At 62.1% G+C, this 24126-nt stretch overlaps 1 protein-coding gene across 1 annotated transcript in view; it reads left to right on the top strand.

Annotated features, from left to right (window-relative positions):
* Positions 1-549: 549 nt before the first annotated feature.
* The window catches only part of LOC132385497 (zinc finger protein 497-like), a 149949-nt gene continuing 126372 nt past the window's right edge, over positions 550-24126 (top strand). Inside the window, exon 1 of the mRNA XM_059957610.1 lies at positions 550-579. The gene's annotated coding sequence lies outside the window, so the exon portion shown is untranslated. The remainder of the gene's footprint in view (positions 580-24126) is intronic.

Below are 24126 nucleotides of genomic sequence, written 5' to 3'. Positions count from 1 at the left end.
AGGGGTGTCTGTTTAGAACAGAGACAAGCAGGAATTTCTTTAGCCAGACTCTCATGAATCTGTTGAATTCATGGCTGGCTGTATCATCTAGTTTTACGGTATATGGTAACACCCTTTGAAAATAAATTTAGATTGAACTTTGAACAAGAGTTGTTCAATTCTTCAGTTAGTGGGGACATTTGTCAGTTCCCGTGGGGTGCTGCTAATTTACTAAAGATGTCTTCTGTTACTGTTACCTGATGAGGCGCAGAAAATCATAAAGATCAAAAAGTCTACAGATGCAACAGACACAAAATATCAGTGGAAATAGTGGACGTTTCGGGCCGCGACACTTCTTCAGGACTGAAAAGGAGGGAAAGACACCAGAAGAAAAAGGTGGAGGAGCGACAGGACATAACCTGTGCGCTGCCCAGTCCGCGCTCCCATCGCCGATCAGATCTCGCTGCTCCTCCGAATGGCGGGCGATCGGGACCAGCATGCACAGCGCGAAGGAAAGCGGTCCGGTCCGTCCGCACAGGGCCGAACGCGCATGCTCAGCGGTCTGCGGCCTGTGACAGAGGCGGCGGCTCCAGAGAGTCGGTGAGTGGAGGGAGAGGGAGGAGGAGGAGGAGGAGGGAGAGGGAGGAGGAGGAGGAGGGAGGAGGAGGACTGGGTCCAACAACACTGACGTTTCATTAAACAAGCTGTTTGGTGGCAGCACTTCAGTGTGCAGGAGGGAAGGAGCTGTCCCTCCAGAGGGATGAGAGGAGGGCTGGTCCGGAGTGAAGGGGTAGGAGCTGTCCCTCCGGAGTGATGAGAGGAGGGCTGGTCCGGAGTGAAGGGGTAGGAGCTGTCCCTGCAGAGTGATGAGAGGAGGGCTGGTCCGGAGTGAAGGGGTAGGAGCTGTCCCTCCAGAGTGATGAGAGGAGGGCTGGTCCGGAGTGAAGGGGTAGGAGCTGTCCCTCCAGAGTGATGAGAGGAGGGCTGGTCCGGAGTGAAGGGGTAGGAGCTGTCCCTGCAGACTGGTGAGAGGAGGGCTGGTCCGGAGTAAAGGGGTAGGAGCTGTCCCTGCAGAGTGATGAGAGGAGGGCTGGTCCGGAGTGAAGGGGTAGGAGCTGTCCCTGCAGAGTGATGAGAGGAGGGCTGGTCCGGAGTGAAGGGGTAGGAGCTGTCCCTCCGGAGTGATGAGAGGAGGGCTGGTCCGGAGTGAAGGGGTAGGAGCTGTCCCTGCAGAGTGATGAGAGGAGGGCTGGTCCGGAGTGAAGGGGTAGGAGCTGTCCCTCCAGAGTGATGAGAGGAGGGCTGGTCCGGAGTGAAGGGGTAGGAGCTGTCCCTCCAGAGTGATGAGAGGAGGGCTGGTCCGGAGTGAAGGGGTAGGAGCTGTCCCTGCAGACTGGTGAGAGGAGGGCTGGTCCGGAGTAAAGGGGTAGGAGCTGTCCCTGCAGAGTGGTGAGAGGAGGGCTGGTCCGGAGTGAAGGGGTAGGAGCTGTCCCTGCAGAGTGATGAGAGGAGGGCTGGTCCGGAGTGAAGGGGTAGGAGCTGTCCCTACAGAGTGATGAGAGGAGGGCTGGTCCGGAGTGAAGGGGTAGGAGCTGTCCCTCCGGAGTGATGAGAGGAGGGCTGGTCCGGAGTGAAGGGGTAGGAGCTGTCCCTCCAGAGTGATGAGAGGAGGGCTGGTCCGGAGTGAAGGGGTAGGAGCTGTCCCTGCAGAGTGATGAGAGGAGGGCTGGTCCAGAGTGAAGGGGTAGGAGCTGTCCCTCCAGAGGGATGAGAGGAGGGCTGGTCCGGAGTGAAGGGGTAGGAGCTGTCCCTCCAGAGGGATGAGAGGAGGGCTGGTCCGGAGTGAAGGGGTAGGAGCTGTCCCTGCAGGGTGATGAGAGGAGCGCTGGTCCGGAGTGAAGGGGTAGGAGCTGTCCCTCCAGAGGGATGAGAGGAGGGCTGGTCCGGAGTGAAGGGGTAGGAGCTGTCCCTCCAGAGGGATGAGAGGAGGGCTGGTCCGGAGTGAAGGGGTAGGAGCTGTCCCTCCAGAGGGATGAGAGGAGGGCTGGTCCGGAGTGAAGGGGTAGGAGCTGTCCCTGCAGAGTGATGGGAGGAGGGCTGGTCCGGAGTGAAGGGGTAGGAGCTGTCCCTGCAGAGTGATGAGAGGAGGGCTGGTCCGGAGTGAAGGGGTAGGAGCTGTCCCTCCAGAGGGATGAGAGGAGGGCTGGTCCGGAGGGAAGGGGTAGGAGCTGTCCCTCCAGAGGGATGAGAGGAGGGCTGGTCCGGAGTGAAGGGGTAGGAGCTGTCCCTCCAGAGGGATGAGAGGAGGGCTGGTCCGGAGTGAAGGGGTAGGAGCTGTCCCTGCAGAGTGATGAGAGGAGAGCTGGTCCGGAGTGAAGGGGTAGGAGCTGTCCCTGCAGGGTGATGAGAGGAGGGCTGGTCCGGAGTGAAGGGGTAGGAGCTGTCCCTCCAGAGGGATGAGAGGAGGGCTGGTCCGGAGTGAAGGGGTAGGAGCTGTCCCTGCAGAGTGATGGGAGGAGGGCTGGTCCGGAGTGAAGGGGTAGGAGCAGTCCCTGCAGAGTGATGAGAGGAGGGCTGGTCCGGAGTGAAGGGGTAGGAGCTGTCCCTGCAGAGTGATGAGAGGAGGGCTGGTCCGGAGTGAAGGGGTAGGAGCTGTCCCTGCAGAGTGATGAGAGGAGGGCTGGTCCGGAGTGAAGGGGTAGGAGCTGTCCCTGCAGAGTGATGAGAGGAGGGCTGGTCCGGAGTGAAGGGGTAGGAGCTGTCCCTCCAGAGTGATGAGAGGAGGGCTGGTCCGGAGTGTAGGGGTAGGAGCTGTCCCTGCAGAGTGATGAGAGGAGGGCTGGTCCGGAGTGAAGGGGTAGGAGCTGTCCCTGCATAGTGATGAGAGGAGGGCTGGTCCGGAGTGAAGGGGTAGGAGCTGTCCCTGCAGAGTGATGAGAGGAGGGCTGGTCCGGAGTGAAGGGGTAGGAGCTGTCCCTGCAGAGTGATGAGAGGAGGGCTGGTCCGGAGTGAAGGGGTAGGAGCTGTCCCTCCAGAGTGATGAGAGGAGGGCTGGTCCGGAGTGAAGGGGTAGGAGCTGTCCCTGCAGAGTGATGGGAGGAGGGCTGGTCCGGAGTGAAGGGGTAGGAACTGTCCCTGCAGAGTGATGAGAGGAGGGCTGGTCAGGAGTGAAGGGGTAGGAGCTGTCCCTGCAGAGTGATGAGAGGAGGGCTGGTCCGGAGTGAAGGGGTAGGAGCTGTCCCTCCAGAGGGATGAGAGGAGGGCTGGTCCGGAGTGAAGGGGTAGGAGCTGTCCCTGCAGAGTGATGAGAGGAGGGCTGGTCCGGAGTGAAGGGGTAGGAGCTGTCCCTGCAGAGTGATGAGAGGAGGGCTGGTCCGGAGTGAAGGGGTAGGAGCTGTCCCTCCAGAGTGATGAGAGGAGGGCTGGTCCGGAGTGAAGGGGTAGGAGCTGTCCCTGCAGAGTGATGGGAGGAGGGCTGGTCCGGAGTGAAGGGGTAGGAACTGTCCCTGCAGAGTGATGAGAGGAGGGCTGGTCCGGAGTGAAGGGGTAGGAGCTGTCCCTGCAGAGTGGTGAGAGGAGGGCTGGTCCGGAGTGAAGTTGTAGGAGCTGTCCCTCCGGAGTGATGAGAGGAGGGCTGGTCCGGAGTGAAGGGGTAGGAGCTGTCCCTCCAGAGTGATGGGAGGAGGGCTGGTCCGGAGTGAAGGGGTAGGAGCTGTCCCTGTAGAGTGATGAGAGGAGGGCTGGTCCGGAGTGAAGGGGTAGGAGCTGTCCCTGCAGAGTGGTGAGAGGAGGGCTGGTCCGGAGTGAAGGGGTAGGAGCTGTCCCTCCAGAGGGATGAGAGGAGGGCTGGTCCGGAGTGAAGGGGTAGGAGCTGTCCCTCCAGAGGGATGAGAGGAGGGCTGGTCCGGAGTGAAGGGGTAGGAGCTGTCCCTGCAGGGTGATGAGAGGAGCGCTGGTCCGGAGTGAAGGGGTAGGAGCTGTCCCTCCAGAGGGATGAGAGGAGGGCTGGTCCGGAGTGAAGGGGTAGGAGCTGTCCCTCCAGAGGGATGAGAGGAGGGCTGGTCCGGAGTGAAGGGGTAGGAGCTGTCCCTCCAGAGGGATGAGAGGAGGGCTGGTCCGGAGTGAAGGGGTAGGAGCTGTCCCTGCAGAGTGATGGGAGGAGGGCTGGTCCGGAGTGAAGGGGTAGGAGCTGTCCCTGCAGAGTGATGAGAGGAGGGCTGGTCCGGAGTGAAGGGGTAGGAGCTGTCCCTCCAGAGGGATGAGAGGAGGGCTGGTCCGGAGGGAAGGGGTAGGAGCTGTCCCTCCAGAGGGATGAGAGGAGGGCTGGTCCGGAGTGAAGGGGTAGGAGCTGTCCCTCCAGAGGGATGAGAGGAGGGCTGGTCCGGAGTGAAGGGGTAGGAGCTGTCCCTGCAGAGTGATGAGAGGAGAGCTGGTCCGGAGTGAAGGGGTAGGAGCTGTCCCTGCAGGGTGATGAGAGGAGGGCTGGTCCGGAGTGAAGGGGTAGGAGCTGTCCCTCCAGAGGGATGAGAGGAGGGCTGGTCCGGAGTGAAGGGGTAGGAGCTGTCCCTGCAGAGTGATGGGAGGAGGGCTGGTCCGGAGTGAAGGGGTAGGAGCAGTCCCTGCAGAGTGATGAGAGGAGGGCTGGTCCGGAGTGAAGGGGTAGGAGCTGTCCCTGCAGAGTGATGAGAGGAGGGCTGGTCCGGAGTGAAGGGGTAGGAGCTGTCCCTGCAGAGTGATGAGAGGAGGGCTGGTCCGGAGTGAAGGGGTAGGAGCTGTCCCTGCAGAGTGATGAGAGGAGGGCTGGTCCGGAGTGAAGGGGTAGGAGCTGTCCCTCCAGAGTGATGAGAGGAGGGCTGGTCCGGAGTGTAGGGGTAGGAGCTGTCCCTGCAGAGTGATGAGAGGAGGGCTGGTCCGGAGTGAAGGGGTAGGAGCTGTCCCTGCATAGTGATGAGAGGAGGGCTGGTCCGGAGTGAAGGGGTAGGAGCTGTCCCTGCAGAGTGATGAGAGGAGGGCTGGTCCGGAGTGAAGGGGTAGGAGCTGTCCCTGCAGAGTGATGAGAGGAGGGCTGGTCCGGAGTGAAGGGGTAGGAGCTGTCCCTCCAGAGTGATGAGAGGAGGGCTGGTCCGGAGTGAAGGGGTAGGAGCTGTCCCTGCAGAGTGATGGGAGGAGGGCTGGTCCGGAGTGAAGGGGTAGGAACTGTCCCTGCAGAGTGATGAGAGGAGGGCTGGTCAGGAGTGAAGGGGTAGGAGCTGTCCCTGCAGAGTGATGAGAGGAGGGCTGGTCCGGAGTGAAGGGGTAGGAGCTGTCCCTCCAGAGGGATGAGAGGAGGGCTGGTCCGGAGTGAAGGGGTAGGAGCTGTCCCTGCAGAGTGATGAGAGGAGGGCTGGTCCGGAGTGAAGGGGTAGGAGCTGTCCCTGCAGAGTGATGAGAGGAGGGCTGGTCCGGAGTGAAGGGGTAGGAGCTGTCCCTCCAGAGTGATGAGAGGAGGGCTGGTCCGGAGTGAAGGGGTAGGAGCTGTCCCTGCAGAGTGATGGGAGGAGGGCTGGTCCGGAGTGAAGGGGTAGGAACTGTCCCTGCAGAGTGATGAGAGGAGGGCTGGTCCGGAGTGAAGGGGTAGGAGCTGTCCCTGCAGAGTGGTGAGAGGAGGGCTGGTCCGGAGTGAAGTTGTAGGAGCTGTCCCTCCGGAGTGATGAGAGGAGGGCTGGTCCGGAGTGAAGGGGTAGGAGCTGTCCCTCCAGAGTGATGGGAGGAGGGCTGGTCCGGAGTGAAGGGGTAGGAGCTGTCCCTGTAGAGTGATGAGAGGAGGGCTGGTCCGGAGTGAAGGGGTAGGAGCTGTCCCTGCAGAGTGGTGAGAGGAGGGCTGGTCCGGAGTGAAGGGGTAGGAGCTGTCCCTCCAGAGGGATGAGAGGAGGGCTGGTCCGGAGTGAAGGGGTAGGAGCTGTCCCTGCAGAGTGATGGGAGGAGGGCTGGTCCGGAGTGAAGGGGTAGGAGCTGTCCCTGCAGAGTGATGAGAGGAGGGCTGGTCCGGAGTGAAGGGGTAGGAACTGTCCCTGCAGAGTGGTGAGAGGAGGGCTGGTCCGGAGTGAAGGGGTAGGAACTGTCCCTGCAGAGTGATGAGAGGAGGGCTGGTCCGGAGTGAAGGGGTAGGAACTGTCCCTGCAGAGTGATGAGAGGAGGGCTGGTCCGGAGTGAAGGGGTAGGAGCTGTCCCTGCAGAGTGGTGAGAGGAGGGATGGTCCGGAGTGAAGGGGTAGGAGCTGTCCCTGCAGAGTGATGAGAGGAGGGCTGGTCCGGAGTGAAGGGGTAGGAGCTGTCCCTGCAGAGTGATGAGAGGAGGGCTGGTCCGGATTGAAGGGGCAGGAGCTGTCCCTGCAGAGTGATGAGAGGAGGGCTGGTCCGGAGTGAAGGGGTAGGAGCTGTCCCTCCAGAGTGATGGGAGGAGGGCTGGTCCGGAGTGAAGGGGTAGGAGCTGTCCCTGTAGAGTGATGGGAGGAGGGCTGGTCCGGAGTGAAGGGGTAGGAGCTGTCCCTGTAGAGTGATGAGAGGAGGGCTGGTCCGGAGTGAAGGGGTAGGAGCTGTCCCTGCAGAGTGGTGAGAGGAGGGCTGGTCCGGAGTGAAGGGGTAGGAGCTGTCCCTCCAGAGGGATGAGAGGAGGGCTGGTCCGGAGTGAAGGGGTAGGAGCTGTCCCTGCAGAGTGATGGGAGGAGGGCTGGTCCGGAGTGAAGGGGTAGGAGCTGTCCCTGCAGAGTGATGAGATGAGGGCTGGTCCGGAGTGAAGGGGTAGGAGCTGTCCTTGCAGAGTGATGAGAGGAGGGCTAATCCGGAGTGAAGGGGTAGGAGCTGTCCTTGCAGAGTGATGAGATGAGGGCTGGTCCGGAGTGAAGGGGTAGGAGCTGTCCCTCCGGAGAGATGAGAGGAGGGCTGGTCCGGAGTGAAGGGGTAGGAGCTGTCCCTGCAGAGTGGTGAGAGGAGGGCTGATCTGGAGTGAAGGGGTGGGAGCTGTCCCTGCAGAGTGGTGAGAGGAGGGCTGGTCCGGAGTGAAGGGGTGGGAGCTGTCCCTGCAGAGTGATGAGAGGAGGGCTGGTCCGGAGTGAAGGGGTAGGAGCTGTCCCTGCAGAGTGGTGAGAGGAGGGCTGGTCCGGAGTGAAGTTGTAGGAGCTGTCCCTCCGGAGTGATGAGAGGAGGGCTGGTCCGGAGTGAAGGGGTAGGAGCTGTCCCTGCAGAGTGGGGAGAGGAGGGCTGGTCTGGAGTGAAGGGGTAGGAGCTGTCCCTCCAGAGTGATGGGAGGAGGGCTGGTCCGGAGTGAAGGGGAAGGAGCTGTCCCTGTAGAGTGATGAGAGGAGGGCTGGTCCGGAGTGAAGGGGTAGGAGCTGTCCCTGCAGAGTGGTGAGAGGAGGGCTGGTCCGGAGTGAAGGGGTAGGAGCTGTCCCTCCAGAGGGATGAGAGGAGGGCTGGTCCGGAGTGAAGGGGTAGGAGCTGTCCCTGCAGAGTGATGGGAGGAGGGCTGGTCCGGAGTGAAGGGGTAGGAGCTGTCCCTGCAGAGTGATGAGATGAGGGCTGGTCCGGAGTGAAGGGGTAGGAGCTGTCCCTCCGGAGTGATGAGAGGAGGGCTGGTCCGGAGTGAAGGGGTAGGAGCTGTCCCTGCAGAGTGATGAGAGGAGGGCTGGTCCGGAATGAAGGGGTAGGAGCTGTCCCTGCAGAGTGATGAGAGGAGGGCTGGTCCGGAGTGAAGGGGTAGGAGCTGTCCCTGCAGAGTGGTGAGAGGAGGGCTGGTCCGGAGTGAAGGGGTAGGAGCTGTCCCTGCAGAGTGGTGAGAGGAGGGCTGGTCCGGAGTGAAGTTGTAGGAGCTGTCCCTCCGGAGTGATGAGAGGAGGGCTGGTCCGGAGTGAAGGGGTAGGAGCTGTCCCTCCAGAGTGATGGGAGGAGGGCTGGTCCGGAGTGAAGGGGTAGGAGCTGTCCCTGTAGAGTGATGAGAGGAGGGCTGGTCCGGAGTGAAGGGGTAGGAGCTGTCCCTGCAGAGTGGTGAGAGGAGGGCTGGTCCGGAGTGAAGGGGTGGGAGCTGTCCCTGCAGAGTGATGAGAGGAGGGATGGTCCGGAGTGAAGGGGTAGGAGCTGTCCCTGCAGAGTGATGAGAGGAGGGCTGGTCCGGAGTGAAGGGGTAGGAGCTGTCCCTGCAGGGTGATGAGAGGAGGGCTGGTCCGGAGTGAAGGGGTAGGAGCTGTCCCTGCAGAGTGATGAGAGGAGGGCTGGTCAGGAGTGAAGGGGTAGGAGCTGTCCCTGCAGAGTGGTGAGAGGAGGGCTGGTCCGGAGTGAAGGGGTAGGAGCTGTCCCTGCAGAGTGGTGAGAGGAGGGCTGGTCTGGAGTGAAGGGGTAGGAGCTGTCCCTGCAGAGTGATGAGAGGAGGGCTGGTCCGGAGTGAAGGGGTAGGAGCTGTCCCTGCAGAGTGGTGAGAGGAGGGCTGGTCTGGAGTGAAGGGGTAGGAGCTGTCCCTGCAGAGTGGTGAGAGGAGGGCTGGTCCGGAGTGAAGGGGTAGGAGCTGTCCCTGCAGAGTGGGGAGAGGAGGGCTGGTCCAGAGTGAAGGGGTAGGAGCTCTCGCTGCAGAGTGGTGAGAGGAGGGCTGGTCCGGAGTGAAGGGGTAGGAGCTGTCCCTGCAGAGTGGTGAGAGGAGGGCTGGTCAGGAGTGAAGGGGTAGGAGCTGTCCCTGAGGAGGGCTGGTCCGGAGTGAAGGGGTAGGAGCTGTCCCTGCAGAGTGATGAGAGGAGGGCTGGTCCGGAGTGAAGGGGTAGGAGCTGTCCCTGAGGAGGGCTGGTCCGGAGTGAATGGGTAGGAGCTGTCCCTGCAGAGTGATGAGAGGAGGGCTGGTCCGGAGTGAAGGGGTAGGAGCTGTCCCTGCAGAGTGGTGAGAGGAGGGATGGTCCGGAGTGAAGGGGTAGGAGCTGTCCCTGCAGAGTGATGAGAGGAGGGCTGGTCCGGAGTGACGGGGTAGGAGCTGTCCCTGCAGAGTGATGAGAGGAGGGCTGGTCCGGAGTGAAGGGGTAGGAACTCTCGCTGCAGACTGGTGAGAGGAGGGCTGGTCCGGAGTGAAGGGGTAGGAGCTGTCCCTGCAGAGTAATGAGAGAAGGGCTGGTCCGGAGTGAAGGGGTAGGAGCTCTCGCTGCAGAGTGGTGAGAGGAGGGCTGGTCCGGAGTGAAGGGGTAGGAGCTGTCCCTGCAGAGTGATGAGAGGAGGGCTGGTCCGGAGTGAATGGGTAGGAGCTGTCCCTGCAGAGTGATGAGAGGAGGGCTGGTCCGGAGTGAAGGGTTAGGAGCTGTCCCTGCAGGGTGATGAGAGGAGGGCTGGTCCGGAGTGAAGGGGTAGGAGCTGTCCCTGCAGAGTGATGAGAGGAGGGCTGGTCAGGAGTGAAGGGGTAGGAGCTGTCCCTGCAGAGTGATGAGAGGAGGGCTGGTCCGGAGTGAAGGGGTAGGAGCTGTCCCTGCAGAGTGGTGAGAGGAGGGCTGGTCTGGAGTGAAGGGGTAGGAGCTGTCCCTGCAGAGTGATGAGAGGAGGGCTGGTCCGGAGTGAAGGGGTAGGAGCTGTCCCTGCAGAGTGATGAGAGGAGGGCTGGTCCGGAGTGAAGGGGTAGGAGCTGTCCCTGCAGAGTGGGGAGAGGAGGGCTGGTCTGGAGTGAAGTGGTAGGAGCTGTCACTGCAGAGTGATGGGAGGAGGGCTGGTCCGGAGTGAAGGGGTAGGAGCTGTCCCTGCAGAGTGATGAGAGGATGGCTGGTCCGGAGTGAAGGGGTAGGAGCTCTCGCTGCAGAGTGATGAGATGAGGGCTGGTCCGGAGTGAAGGGGTAGGTGTTGTCCCTGCAGAGTGATGAGAGGAGGGCTGGTGCGGAGTGAAGGGGTAGGAGCTGTCCCTGCAGAGTGGTGAGAGGAGGGCTGGTCCGGAGTGAAGGGGCAGGAGCTGTCCCTGCAGAGTGATGAGAGGAGGGCTGGTCCGGAGTGAAGGGGTAGGAGCTGTCCCTGCAGAGTGGTGAGAGGAGGGCTGGTCCGGAGTGAAGGGGTAGGAGCTGTCCCTGCAGAGTGGTGAGAGGAGGGCTGGTCCGGAGTGAAGGGGTAGGAGCTGTCCCTGCAGAGTGGAGAGGAGGGCTGGTCCAGAGTGAAGGGGTAGGAGCTGTCCCTGCAGAGTGATGAGAGGAGAGCTGGTCCGGAGTGAAGGGGTAGGATCTGTCCCTGCAGAGTGGGGAGAGGAGGGCTGGTCCGGAGAGAAGGGGTAGGAGCTGTCCCTGCAGAGTGATGAGAGGAGAGCTGGTCCGGAGTGAAGGGGTAGGAGCTGTCCCTGCAGAGTGGTGAGAGGAGGACTGGTCCGGAGTGAAGGGGTAGGAGCTGTCACTGCAGAGGGATGAGAGGAGGGCTGGTCCGGAGTGAAGGGGTAGGAGCTGTCCCTGCAGAGTGATGAGAGGAGGGCTGGTCCAGAGTGAAGGGGTAGGAGCTGTCCCTGCAGAGTGATGAGAGGAGGGCTGGTCCAGAGTGAAGGGGTAGGAGCTGTCCCTGCAGGGTGGTGAGAGGAGGGCTGGTCCGGAGTGAAGAGGTAGGAGCTGTCCCTGCAGACTGATGAGAGGAGGGCTGGTCCAGAGTGAAGGGGTAGGAGCTGTCCCTGCAGAGTGGTGAGAGGAGGGCTGGTCCGGAGTGAAGGGGTAGGAGCTCTCGCTGCAGAGTGGTAAGAGGAGGGCTGGTCCGGAGTGAAGGGGTGGGAGCTGTCCCTGCACAGTGATGAGAGGAGGGCTGGTCCGGAGTGAAGGGGTAGGAGCTGTCCCTGCAGAGTGCTGAGAGGAGGGTTGGTCCGGAGTGAAGGGGTAGGAGCTGTCCCTGCAGAGTGATGAGAGGAGGGCTGGTCAGGAGTGAAGGGGTAGGAGCTGTTCCTGCAGAGTGATGAGAGAAGGGCTGGTCCGGAGTGAAGGGGTAGGAGCTGTCCCTGCAGAGTGATGAGCAGAGGCCTGGTCCGGAGTGAAGGGGTAGGAGCTGTCCCTGCAGAGTGATGAGAGGAGGGCTTGTCCGGAGTGAAGGGGTAGGAGCTGTCCCTGCAGAGTGATGAGCGGAGGGCTGGTCCGGAGTGAAGGGGTAGGAGCTGTCCCTGCAGGGTGATGAGCGGAGGGCTGGTCCGGAGTGAAGGGGTAGGAGCTGTCCCTCCGGAGTGATGAGAGGAGGGCTGGTCCGGAGTGAAGGGGTAGGAGCTGTCCCTCCGGAGTGATGAGAGGAGGGCTCGTCCGGAGTGAAGTGGTAGGAGCTCTCCCTGCAGAGTGATGGGAGGAGGGCTGGTCCGGAGTGAATGGGTAGGAGCTGTCCCTGCAGAGTGATGAGAGGAGGGCTGGTCCGGAGTGAAGGGTTAGGAGCTGTCCCTGCAGAGTGATGAGAGGAGGGCTGGTCCGGAGTGAAGGGGTAGGAGCTGTCCCTGCAGAGTGATGAGAGGAGGGCTGGTCCGGAGTGAAGGGATAGGAGCTGTCCCTGCAGAGTGATGAGAGGAGGGCTGGTCCGGAGTGAAGGGGTGGGAGCTGTCCCTGCAGAGTGATGAGAGGAGGGCTGGTCCGGAGTGAAGGGGTAGGAGCTGTCCCTGCAGAGTGATGAGAGGAGGGCTGGTCCGGAGTGAAGGGGTAGGAGCTGTCCCTGCAGAGTGGTGATAGGAGGGCTGGTCCGGAGTGAAGGGGTAGGAGCTGTCCCTGCAGAGTGATGAGAGGAGGGCTGGTCCGGAGTGAAGGGGTAGGAGCTGTCCCTGCAGAGTGATGAGAGGAGGGCTGGTCCGGAGTGAAGGGGCAGGAGCTGTCCCTGCAGAGTGATGAGAGGAGGGCTGGTCCGGAGTGAAGGGGTAGGAGCTGTCCCTGCAGAGTGATGAGAGGAGGGCTGGTCCGGAGTGAAGGGGTAGGAGCTGTCCCTGCACAGTGATGAGAGGAGGGCTGGTCCGGAGTGAAGGGGTAGGAGCTGTCCCTGCGGAGTGATGAGAGGAGGGCTGGTCCGGAGTGAAGGGGTAGGAGCTGTCCCTGCAGAGTGATGAGAGGAGGGCTGGTCCGGAGTGAAGGGGTAGGAGCTGTCCCTGCAGAGTGGGGAGAGGAGGGCTGGTCCGGAGTGAAGGGGTAGGAGCTGTCCCTGCAGAGTGATGAGAGGAGGGCTGGTCCGGAGTGAAGGGGTAGGAGCTGTCCCTGCAGAGTGGGGAGAGGAGGGCTGGTCCGGAGGGAAGGGGTAGGAGCTGTCCCTGCAGAGTGGTGAGAGGTGGGCTGGTCCGGAGTGAAGGGGTAGGAGCTGTCCCTGCAGAGTGGTGGGAAGAGGGCTGGTCCGGAGTGAAGGGGTAGGAGCTGTCCCTGCAGAGTGGTGAGAGGAGGGCTGGTCCAGAGTGAAGGGGCAGGAGCTGTCCCTGCCTAGTGATGAGAGGAGGGCTGGTCCGGAGTGAAGGGGTAGGAGCTGTCCCTGCAGAGTGATGAGAAGAGGGCTGGTCCGGAGTGAAGGGGTGGGAGCTGTCCCTGCAGAGTTGTGATAGGAGGGCTGGTCCGGAGTGAAGGGATAGGAGCTGTCCCTGCAGACTGATGAGAGGAGGGCTGGTCCGGAGTGAAGTTGTAGGAGCTGTCCCTGCAGAGTGGTGAGAGGAGGGCTGGTCCGGAGTGAAGGGGTAGGAGCTGTCACTGCAGAGTGATGAGAGGAGGGCTGGTCCGGAGTGAAGGGATAGGAGCTGTCCCTGCAGACTGATGAGAGGAGGGCTGGTCCGGAGTGAAGTTGTAGGAGCTGTCCCTGCAGAGTGGTGAGAGGAGGGCTGGTCCGGAGTGAAGGGGTAGGAGTTGTCCCTGCAGACTGATGAGAGGAGGGCTGGTCCAGAGTGAAGGGGTAGGAGCTGTCCCTGAAGAGGGATGAGAGGAGGGTTGGTCTGGAGTGAAGGGGTAGGAGCTGTTCCTGCAGAGTGATGAGAGGAGGGCTGGTCCGGAGTGAAGAGGTAGGAGCTGTCCCTGCAGAGTGATGAGAGGAGGGCTGGTCCGGAGTGAAGGGGTAGGAGCTGTCCCTGCAGAGTGGTGAGAGGAGGGCTGGTCCGGAGTGAAGGGGCAGGAGCTGTCCCTGAAGAGGGATGGTCCGGAGTGAAGGGGTAGGAGCTGACCTTGCAGAGTGATGAGAGGAGGGTTGGTCCGGAGTGAAGGGGTAGGAGCTGTCCCTGAAGAGGGATGGTCCGGAGTGAAGGGGTAGGAGCTGACCTTGCAGAGTGATGAGAGGAGGGCTGGTCCGGAGTGAAGGGGTAGGAGCTGTCCCTGCAGAGTGATGAGCGGAAGGCTGGTCCGGAGTGAAGGGGTAGGTGCTGTCCCTGCAGAGTGAAGAGAGGAGGGTTGGTCCGGAGTGAACGGGTAGGAGCTGTCCCTGAAGAGGGATGGTCCGGAGTGAAGGGGTAGGAGCTGACCTTGCAGAGTGATGAGAGGAGGGCTGGTCCGGAGTGAAGGGGTAGGAGCTGTCCCTGCAGAGTGATGAGAGGAGGGCTGGTCCGGAGTGAAGGGGTAGGAGCTGTCCCTGCAGAGTGATGAGCGGAGGGCTTGTCCGGAGTGAAGGGGTAGGAGCTGTCCCTGCAGAGTGATGAGAGGAGGGCTGGTCCGGAGTGAAGGGGCAGGAGCTGTCCCTGCATAGTGGTAAGAGGAGGGCTGGTCCGGAGTGAAGGGGTAGGAGCTGTCCCTGCAGAGTGATGAGAGGAGGGCTGGCCCGGAGTGATGGGGTAGGAGCTGTCCCTGCAGAGTGATGAGATGAGGGCTGGTCCGGAGTGAAGGGGTAGGAGCTGTCCCTGCAGGGTGGTGAGAGGAGGGCTGGTCCGGAGTGTAGGGGTAGGAGCTGTCCCTGCAGAGTGATGAGAGGAGGGCTGGTCCGGAGTGAAGGTGTAGGAGCTGTCCCTGCAGAGTGATGAGAGGAGGGCTGGTCCGGAGTGAAGGGGTGGGAGCTGTCCCTCCAGAGTGATGGGAGGAGGGCTGGTCCGGAGTGAAGTTGTCGGAGCTGTCCCTGCAGAGTGGTGAGAGGAGGGCTGGTCCGGAGTGAAGTGGTAGGAGCTGTCCCTGCAGAGTGATGGGAGGAGGGCTGGTCCGGAGTGAAACGGTAGGAGCTGTCCCTGCAGAGTGATGGGAGGAGGGCTGGTCCGGAGTGAAGGGGTAGGAGCTGTCCCTGCAGACTGGTGAGAGGAGGGCTGGTCCGGAGTGAAGAGGTAGGAGCTGTCCCTGCAGAGTGATGAGAGGAGGGCTGGTCCGGAGTGAAGGGGTAGGAGCTGTCCCTGCAGAGTGATGAGCGGAGGGCTGGTCCGGAGTGAAGGGGTAGGAGCTGTCCCTGCAGAGTGATGAGCGGAGGGCTGGTCCGGAGTGAAGGGGTAGGAGCTGTCCCTGCAGAGTGATGAGAGGAGGGCTGGTCCGGAGTGAAGGGGCAGGAGCTGTCCCTGCATAGTGGTAAGAGGAGGGCTGGTCCGGAGTGAAGGAGTAGGAGCTGTCCCTGCAGAGTGATGAGAGGAGGTCTGGTCCGGAGTGATGGGGTAGGAGCTGTCCCTGCAGAGTGATGAGAGGAGGGCTGGTCCGGAGTGAAGGGGTAGGAGCTGTCCCTGCAGAGTGATGAGAGGAGGGCTGGTCCGGAGTAAAGGGGTAGGTGCTGTCCCTGCAGAGTGATGAGAGGAGGGCTGGTCCGGAGTGAAGGGGTAGGAGCTGTCCCTGAAGAGGGATGGTCCGGAGTGAAGGGGTAGGAGCTGTCCCTGCAGAGTGGTGAGAGGAGGGCTGGTCAGGAGTGAAGGGGTAGGAGCTGTCCCTGCAGAGTGATGAGATGAGGGCTGGTCCGGAGTGAAGGGGTAGGAGCTGTCCCTGCAGAGTGATGGGAGGAGGGCTGGTCCGGAGTGAAGTTGCAGGAGCTGTCCCTGCAGAGTGATGAGAGGAGGGCTGGTCCGGAGTGAAGGGGTAGGAGCTGTCCCTGCAGGGTGGTGAGAGGAGGGCTGGTCCGGAGTGAAGGTGTAGGAGCTGTCGCTGCAGAGTGATGGGAGGAGGGCTGGTCCAGAGTGAAGGGGTAGGAGCTGTCCCTGCAGAGTGATGAGAGGATGGCTGGTCCGGAGTGAAGGGGTAGGAGGTGTCCCTGCAGAGTAATGAGAGGAGGGCTGGTCCGGAGTGAAGGGGTAGGAGCTGTTCCTGCAGAGTGGTGAGAGGAGGGCTGGTCCGGAGTGAAGGGGTAGGAGCTGTCCCTGCAGAGTGGTGAGAGGAGGGCTGGTCCGGAGTGAAGGGGTAGGAGCTGTCCCTGCAGAGTGATGAGAGGAGGGCTGGTTCGGAGTGAAGGGGTAGGAGCTGTCCCTGCAGAGTGATGAGAGGAGGGCTGGTCCGGAGTGAAGGGGTAGGAGCTGTCCCTGCAGAGTGATGAGAGGAGGGCTGGTCCGGAGTGAAGGGGTAGGAGCTGTCCCTGCAGAGTGATGAGAGGAGGGCTGGTCCGGAGTGAAGGGGTAGGAGCTGTCCCTGCAGAGTGGTGAGAGGAGGGCTGGTCCGGAGTGAAGGTGTAGGAGCTGTCCCTGCAGAGTGATGAGAGGAGGGCTGGTCCGGAGTGAAGGGGTAGGAGCTGTCCCTGCAGAGTGGTGAGAGGAGGGCTGGTCCGGAGTGAAGGGGTAGGAGCTGTCCCTGCAGAGTGATGAGAGGAGGGCTGGTCCGGAGTGAAGGGGTGGGAGCTGTCCCTGCAGAGTGATGAGAGGAGGGCTGATCCGGAGTGAAGGGGTAGGAGCTGTCCCTGCAGACTGATGAGAGGAGGGCTGGTCCAGAGTGAAGGGGTAGGAGCTGTCCCTGCAGAGTGGTTGGAGGAGGGCTGGTCCGGAGTGAAGGGGTAGGAGCTCTCGCTGCAGAGTGGTGAGAGGAGGGCTGGTCCTGAGTGAAGGGGTAGGAGCTGTCCCTGCAGAGTGATGAGAGGAGGGCTGGTCCGGAATGAAGGGGTAGGAGCTGTCCCTGCAGAGTGATGAGAGGAGGGCTGGTCCGGAGTGAAGGGGTAGGAGCTGTCCCTGCAGAGTGGTGAGAGGAGGGCTGGTCCGGAGTGAAGGGGTAGGAGCTGTCCCTGCAGAGTGGTGACAGGAGGGCTGGTCCGGAGTGAAGGGGTAGGAGCTGTCCCTGCAGAGTGATGAGAGGAGGGCTGGTCCGGAGTGAAGGGGTAGGAGCTGTCCCTGCAGGGTGATGAGAGGAAGGCTGGTCCGGACTGAAGGGGTAGGAGCTGTCCCTGCAGAGTGGTGACAGGAGGGCTGGTCCGGAGTGAAGGGGTAGGAGCTGTCCCTGCAGAGTGATGAGAGGAGGGCTGGTCCGGAGTGAAGGGGTAGGAGCTGTCCCTGCAGACTGGTGAGAGGAAGGCTGGTCCGGAGTGAAGGGGTAGGAGCTGTCCCTGCAGAGTGATGAGAGGAGGGCTGGTCCGGAGTGAAGGGGTAGGAGCTGTCCCTGCAGAGTGATGAGAGGAGGGCTGGTCCATAGTGAAGGGGTAGGAGCTGTCCCTGCAGAGTGATGGGAGGAGGGATGGTCCGGAGTGAAGGGGTAGGAGCTGTCCCTGCAGAGTGATGGGAGGAGGGCTGGTCCGGAGTGAAGGGGTAGGAGCTGTCCCTGCAGAGTGATGAGAGGTGGGCTGGTCCAGAGTGAAGGGGTAGGAGCTGTCCCTGCAGAGTGATGAGAGGAGGGCTGGTCCGGAGTGAAGGGGTAGGAGCTGTCCCTGCAGACTGATGAGAGGAGGGCCGGTCCGGAGTGAAGGGGTGGGAGCTGTCCCTGCAGAGTGATGAGAGGAGGGCTGGTCCGGAGTGAAGGGGTAGGAGCTGTCCCTGCAGAGTGATGAGCGGAGGGCTGGTCCGGAGTGAAGGGGCAGGAGCTGTCCCTGCATAGTGATGAGAGGAGGGCTGGTCCGGAGTGAAGGGGTAGGAGCTGTCCCTGCATAGTGGTGAGAGGAGGGCTGGTCCGGAGTGAAGGGGTAGGAGCTGTCCCTGCAGAGTGATGAGAGGAGGGCTGGTCCGGAGTGAAGGGGTAGGAGCTGTCCCTGCAGAGTGGTGAGAGGAGGGCTGGTCCGGAGTGAAGGGGTAGGAGCTGTCCCTGCAGAGTGATGAGAGGTGGGCTGGTCCGGAGTGAAGGGGTAGGAGCTGTCCCTGCAGAGTGATGAGAGGAGGGCTGGTCCGGAGTGAAGGGGTAGGAGCTGTCCCTGCAGAGTAATGAGAGGAGGGCTGGTCCGGAGTGAAGGGGTAGGTGCTGTCCCTGCAGAGTGAAGAGAGGAGGGTTGGTCCGGAGTGAAGGGGTAGGAGCTGTCCCTGAAGAGGGATGGTCCGGAGTGAAGGGGTAGGAGCTGACCCTGCAGAGTGATGAGAGGAGGGCTGGTCCGGAGTGAAGGGGTAGGAGCTGTCCCTGCAGAGTGGTGAGAGGAGGGCTGGTCCGGAGTGAAGGGGTAGGAGCTGTCCCTGCAGAGTGATGGGAGGAGGGCTGGTCCGGAGTGAAGGGGTAGGAGCTGTCCCTGCAGACTGGTGAGAGGAGGGCTGGTCCGGAGTGAAGAGGTAGGAGCTGTCCCTGCAGAGTGATGAGAGGAGGGCTGGTCCGGAGTGAAGGGGTAGGAGCTGTCCCTGCAGAGTGATGAGCGGAGGGCTGGTCCGGAGTGAAGGGGTAGGAGCTGTCCCTGCAGAGTGATGAGCGGAGGGCTGGTCCGGAGTGAAGGGGTAGGAGCTGTCCCTGCAGAGTGATGAGAGGAGGGCTGGTCCGGAGTGAAGGGGCAGGAGCTGTCCCTGCATAGTGGTAAGAGGAGGGCTGGTCCGGAGTGAAGGAGTAGGAGCTGTCCCTGCAGACTGGTGAGAGGAGGGCTGGTCCGGAGTGAAGAGGTAGGAGCTGTCCCTGCAGAGTGATGGGAGGAGGGCTGGTCCGGAGTGAAGGGGTAGGAGCTGTCCCTGCAGACTGGTGAGAGGAGGGCTGGTCCGGAGTGAAGAGGTAGGAGCTGTCCCTGCAGAGTGATGAGAGGAGGGCTGGTCCGGAGTGAAGGGGTAGGAGCTGTCCCTGCAGAGTGATGAGCGGAGGGCTGGTCCGGAGTGAAGGGGTAGGAGCTGTCCCTGCAGAGTGATGAGCGGAGGGCTGGTCCGGAGTGAAGGGGTAGGAGCTGTCCCTGCAGAGTGATGAGAGGAGGGCTGGTCCGGAGTGAAGGGGCAGGAGCTGTCCCTGCATAGTGGTAAGAGGAGGGCTGGTCCGGAGTGAAGGAGTAGGAGCTGTCCCTGCAGAGTGATGAGAGGAGGGCTGGTCCGGAGTGATGGGGTAGGAGCTGTCCCTGCAGAGTGATGAGAGGAGGGCTGGTCCGGAGTGAAGGGGTAGGAGCTGTCCCTGCAGAGTGATGAGAGGAGGGCTGGTCCGGAGTAAAGGGGTAGGTGCTGTCCCTGCAGAGTGATGAGAGGAGGGCTGGTCCGGAGTGAAGGGGTAGGAGCTGTCCCTGAAGAGGGATGGTCCGGAGTGAAGGGGTAGGAGCTGTCCCTGCAGAGTGGTGAGAGGAGGGCTGGTCAGGAGTGAAAGGGTAGGAGCTGTCCCTGCAGAGTGATGAGAGGAGGGCTGGTCCGGAGTGAAGGGGTAGGAGCTGTCGCTGCAGAGTGATGGGAGGAGGGCTGGTCCGGAGTGAAGTTGCAGGAGCTGTCCCTGCAGAGTGATGAGAGGAGGGCTGTTCCGGAGTGAAGGGGTAGGAGCTGTCCCTGCAGGGTGGTGAGAGGAGGGCTGGTCCGGAGTGAAGGTGTAGGAGCTGTCGCTGCAGAGTGATGGGAGGAGGGCTGGTCCGGAGTGAAGGGGTAGGAGCTGTCCCTGCAGAGTGATGAGAGGATGGCTGGTCCGGAGTGAAGGGGTAGGAGGTGTCCCTGCAGAGTAATGAGAGGAGAGCTGGTCCGGAGTGAAGGGGTAGGAGCTGTTCCTGCAGAGTGGTGAGAGGAGGGCTGGTCCGGAGTGAAGGGGTAGGAGCTGTCCCTGCAGAGTGGTGAGAGGAGGGCTGGTCCGGAGTGAAGGGGTAGGAGCTGTCCCTGCAGAGTGATGAGAGGAGGGCTGGTCCGGAGTGAAGGGGTAGGAGCTGTCCCTGCAGAGTGATGAGAGGAGGGCTGGTCCGGAGTGAAGGGGTAGGAGCTGTCCCTGCAGAGTGGTGAGAGGAGGGCTGGTCCGGAGTGAAGGGGTAGGAGCTGTCCCTGCAGAGTGGTGAGAGGAGGGCTGGTCCGGAGTGAAGGGGTAGGAGCTGTCCCTGCAGTGTGATGAGAGGAGGGCTGATCCGGAGTGAAGGGGTAGGAGCTGTCCCTGCAGAGTGATGAGAGGAGGGCTGGTCCGGAGTGAAGGGGTGGGAGCTGTCCCTGCAGAGTGATGGGAGGAGGGCTGGTCCAGAGTGAAGGGGTAGGAGCTGTCCCTGCAGAGTGGTTGGAGGAGGGCTGGTCCGGAGTGAAGGGGTAGGAGCTCTCGCTGCAGAGTGGTGAGAGGAGGGCTGGTCCTGAGTGAAGGGGTAGGAGCTGTCCCTGCAGAGTGATGAGAGGAGGGCTGGTCCGGAGTGAAGGGGTAGGAGCTGTCCCTGCAGAGTGGGGAGAGGAGGGCTGGTCCGGAGTGAAGGGGTAGGAGCTGTCCCTGCAGAGTGGTGACAGGAGGGCTGGTTCGGAGTGAAGGGGTAGGAGCTGTCCCTGCAGAGTGATGAGAGGAGGGCTGGTCCGGAGTGAAGGGGTAGGAGCTGTCCCTGCAGAGTGGTGACAGGAGGGCTGGTCCGGAGTGAAGGGGTAGGAGCTGTCCCTGCAGAGTGATGAGAGGAGGGCTGGTCCGGAGTGAAGGGGTAGGAGCTGTCCCTGCAGACTGGTGAGAGGAAGGCTGGTCCGGAGTGAAGGGGTAGGAGCTGTCCCTGCAGAGTGATGAGAGGAGGGCTGGTCCGGAGTGAAGGGGTAGGAGCTGTCCCTGCAGAGTGATGAGAGGAGGGCTGGTCCATAGTGAAGGGGTAGGAGCTGTCCCTGCAGAGTGATGGGAGGAGGGATGGTCCGGAGTGAAGGGGTAGGAGCTGTCCGTGCAGAGTGATGGGAGGAGGGCTGGTCCGGAGTGAAGGGGTAGGAGCTGTCCCTGCAGAGTAATGAGAGGTGGGCTGGTCCAGAGTGAAGGGGTAGGAGCTGTCCCTGCAGAGTGATGAGAGGAGGGCTGGTCCGGAGTGAAGGGGTAGGAGCTGTCCCTGCAGACTGATGAGAGGAGGGCCGGTCCGGAGTGATGGGGTGGGAGCTGTCCCTGCAGAGTGATGAGAGGAGGGCTGGTCCGGAGTGAAGGGGTAGGAGCTGTCCCTGCAGAGTGATGAGCGGAGGGCTGGTCCGGAGTGAAGGGGCAGGAGCTGTCCCTGCATAGTGATGAGAGGAGGGCTGGTCCGGAGTGAAGGGGTAGGAGCTGTCCCTGCATAGTGGTGAGAGGAGGGCTGGTCCGGAGTGAAGGGGTAGGAGCTGTCCCTGCAGAGTGATGAGAGGAGGGCTGGTCCGGAGTGAAGGGGTAGGAGCTGACCCTGCAGAGTGATGAGAGGAGGGCTGGTCCGGAGTGAAGGGGTAGGAGCTGTCCCTGCAGAGTGATGAGAGGAGGGCTGGTCCGGACTGAAGGGGTAGGTGCTGTCCCTGCAGAGTGATGAGAGGTGGGCTGGTCCGGAGTGAAGGGGTAGGAGCTGACCCTGCAGAGTGATGAGAGGAGGGCTGGTCCGGAGTGAAGGGGTAGGAGCTGTCCCTGCAGAGTGATGAGAGGAGGGCTGGTCCGGACTGAAGGGGTAGGTGCTGTCCCTGCAGAGTGATGAGAGGTGGGCTGGTCCGGAGTGAAGGGGTAGGAGCTGTCCCTGCAGAGTGGGGAGAGGAGGGCTGGTCCGGAGTGAAGGGGTAGGAGCTGTCCCTGCAGAGTGATGACAGGAGGGCTGGTCCGGAGTGAAGGGGTAGGAGCTGTCCCTGCAGAATGATGAGAGGAGGGCTGGTCCGGAGTGAAGGGGTAGGTGCTGTCCCTGCAGAGTGATGAGAGGAGGGTTGGTCCGGAGTGAAGGGGTAGGAGCTGTCCCTGAAGACGGATGGTCCGGAGTGAAGGGGTAGGAGCTGTCCCTGCAGAGTGTTGACAGGAGGGCTGGTCCGGAGTGAAGGGGTAGGAGCTGTCCCTGCAGAGTGATGAGAGGAGGGCTGGTCCGGAGTGAAGGGGTAGGAGCTGTCCCTGCAGACTGGTGAGAGGAAGGCTGGTCCGGAGTGAAGGGGTAGGAGCTGTCCCTGCAGAGTGATGAGAGGAGGGCTGGTCCGGAGTGAAGGGGTAGGAGCTGTCCCTGCAGAGTGATGAGAGGAGGGCTGGTCCGGAGTGAAGGGGTAGGAGCTGTCCCTGCAGGGTGATGAGAGGAGGGCTGGTCCATAGTGAAGGGGTAGGAGCTGTCCCTGCAGAGTGATGGGAGGGGGGATGGTCCGGAGTGAAGGGGTAGGAGCTGTCCCTGCAGAGTGATGGGAGGAGGGCTGGTCCGGAGTGAAGGGGTAGGAGCTGTCCCTGCAGAGTGATGAGAGGAGTGCTGGTCCGGAGTGAAGGGGTAGGAGCTGTCCCTGCAGAGTGATGAGAGGAGGGCTGGTCCGGAGTGAAGGGATAGGTGCTGTCCCTGCAGAGTGATGAGAGGAGTGCTGGTCCGGAGTGAAGGGGTAGGAGCTGTCCCTGCAGAGTGATGAGAGGAGGGCTGGTCCGGAGTGAAGGGATAGGTGCTGTCCCTGCAGAGTGATGAGAGGAGGGCTGGTCCGGAGTGAAGGGGTAGGAGCTGTCCCTGCAGAGTGATGAGAGGAGGGCTGGTCCGGAGTGAAGGGGTAGGAGCTGTCCCTGCAGAGTGATGAGAGGAGGGCTGGTCCGGAGTGAAGGGGTAGGAGCTGTCCCTGCAGAGTGATGGGAGGAGGGCTGGTCCGGAGTGAAGGGGTAGGAGCTGTCCCTGCAGAGTAATGAGTGGTGGGCTGGTCCAGAGTGAAGGGGTAGGAGCTGTCCCTGCAGAGTGATGAGAGGAGGGCTGGTCCGGAGTGAAGGGGTAGGAGCTGTCCCTGCAGAGTGATGAGAGGAGGGCTGGTCCGGAGTGAAGGGGTAGGAGCTGTCCCTGCAGAGTGATGAGAGGAGGGCTGGTCCGGAGGGAAGGGGTAGGAGCTGTCCCTGCAGAGTGATGAGAGGAGGGCTGGTCCGGAGTGAAGGGATAGGTGCTGTCCCTGCAGAGTGATGAGAGGAGGGCTGGTCCGGAGTGAAGGGGTAGGAGCTGTCCCTGCAGAGTGATGAGAGGAGTGCTGGTCCGGAGTGAAGGGGTAGGAGCTGTCCCTGCAGAGTGATGAGAGGAGGGCTGGTCCGGAGTGAAGGGATAGGTGCTGTCCCTGCAGAGTGATGAGAGGAGTGCTGGTCCGGAGTGAAGGGGTAGGAGCTGTCCCTGCAGAGTGATGAGAGGAGGGCTGGTCCGGAGTGAAGGGATAGGTGCTGTCCCTGCAGAGTGATGAGAGGAGGGCTGGTCCGGAGTGAAGGGGTAGGAGCTGTCCCTGAAGAGGGATGGTCCGGAGTGAAGGGGTAGGAGCTGACCCTGCAGAGTGATGAGAGGAGGGCTGGTCCGGAGTGAAGGGGTAGGAGCTGTCCCTGCAGAGTGATGAGAGGAGGGCTGGTCCGGACTGAAGGGGTAGGTGCTGTCCCTGCAGAGTGATGAGAGGTGGGCTGGTCCGGAGTGAAGGGGTAGGAGCTGTCCCTGCAGAGTGGGGAGAGGAGGGCTGGTCCGGAGTGAAGGGGTAGGAGCTGTCCCTGCAGACTGATGACAGGAGGGCTGGTCCGGAGTGAAGGGGTAGGAGCTGTCCCTGCAGAGTGATGAGAGGAGGGCTGGTCCGGAGTGAAGGGGTAGGTGCTGTCCCTGCAGAGTGATGAGAGGAGGGTTGGTCCGGAGTGAAGGGGTAGGAGCTGTCCCTGAAGACGGATGGTCCGGAGTGAAGGGGTAGGAGCTGTCCCTGCAGAGTGTTGACAGGAGGGCTGGTCCGGAGTTAAGGGGTAGGAGCTGTCCCTGCAGAGTGATGAGAGGAGGGCTGGTCCGGAGTGAAGTGGTAGGAGCTGTCCCTGCAGACTGGTGAGAGGAAGGCTGGTCCGGAGTGAAGGGGTAGGAGCTGTCCCTGCAGAGTGATGAGAGGAGGGCTGGTCCGGAGTGAAGGGGTAGGAGCTGTCCCTGCAGGGTGATGAGAGGAGGGCTGGTCCATAGTGAAGGGGTAGGAGCTGTCCCTGCAGAGTGATGGGAGGGGGGATGGTCCGGAGTGAAGGGGTAGGAGCTGTCCCTGCAGAGTGATGGGAGGAGGGCTGGTCCGGAGTGAAGGGGTAGGAGCTGTCCCTGCAGAGTGATGAGAGGAGTGCTGGTCCGGAGTGAAGGGGTAGGAGCTGTCCCTGCAGAGTGATGAGAGGAGGGCTGGTCCGGAGTGAAGGGATAGGTGCTGTCCCTGCAGAGTGATGAGAGGAGTGCTGGTCCGGAGTGAAGGGGTAGGAGCTGTCCCTGCAGAGTGATGAGAGGAGGGCTGGTCCGGAGTGAAGGGATAGGTGCTGTCCCTGCAGAGTGATGAGAGGAGGGCTGGTCCGGAGTGAAGGGGTAGGAGCTGTCCCTGCAGAGTGATGAGAGGAGGGCTGGTCCGGAGTGAAGGGGTAGGAGCTGTCCCTGCAGAGTGATGAGAGGAGGGCTGGTCCGGAGTGAAGGGGTAGGAGCTGTCCCTGCAGAGTGATGGGAGGAGGGCTGGTCCGGAGTGAAGGGGTAGGAGCTGTCCCTGCAGAGTGATGAGTGGTGGGCTGGTCCAGAGTGAAGGGGTAGGAGCTGTCCCTGCAGAGTGATGAGAGGAGGGCTGGTCCGGAGTGAAGGGGTAGGAGCTGTCCCTGCAGACTGATGAGAGGAGGGCCGGTCCGGAGTGAAGGGGTAGGAGCTGTCCCTGCAGAGTGGTGGGAGGAGGGCTGGTCCGGAGTGAAGGGGTAGGAGCTGTCCCTGCATAGTGGTGAGAGGAGGGCTGGTCCGGAGTGAAGGGGTAGGAGCTGTCCCTGCAGAGTGATGAGAGGAGGGCTGGTCCGGAGTGAAGGGGTAGGAGCTGTCCCTGCAGAGTGATGAGAGGAGGGCTGGTCCGGAGTGAAGGGGTAGGAGCTGTCCCTGCAGAGTGATGAGAGGAGGGCTGGTCCGGAGTGAAGGGGTAGGAGCTGTC

Source organism: Hypanus sabinus, assembly GCF_030144855.1.
Source record: "Hypanus sabinus isolate sHypSab1 chromosome 24 unlocalized genomic scaffold, sHypSab1.hap1 SUPER_24_unloc_26, whole genome shotgun sequence".
NCBI classification, from domain to species: Eukaryota; Metazoa; Chordata; class Chondrichthyes; order Myliobatiformes; family Dasyatidae; genus Hypanus; species Hypanus sabinus.
The sequence above is the reverse complement of the archived record's forward strand: the minus strand, read 5'-3'. Positions and strand labels throughout refer to the sequence as shown.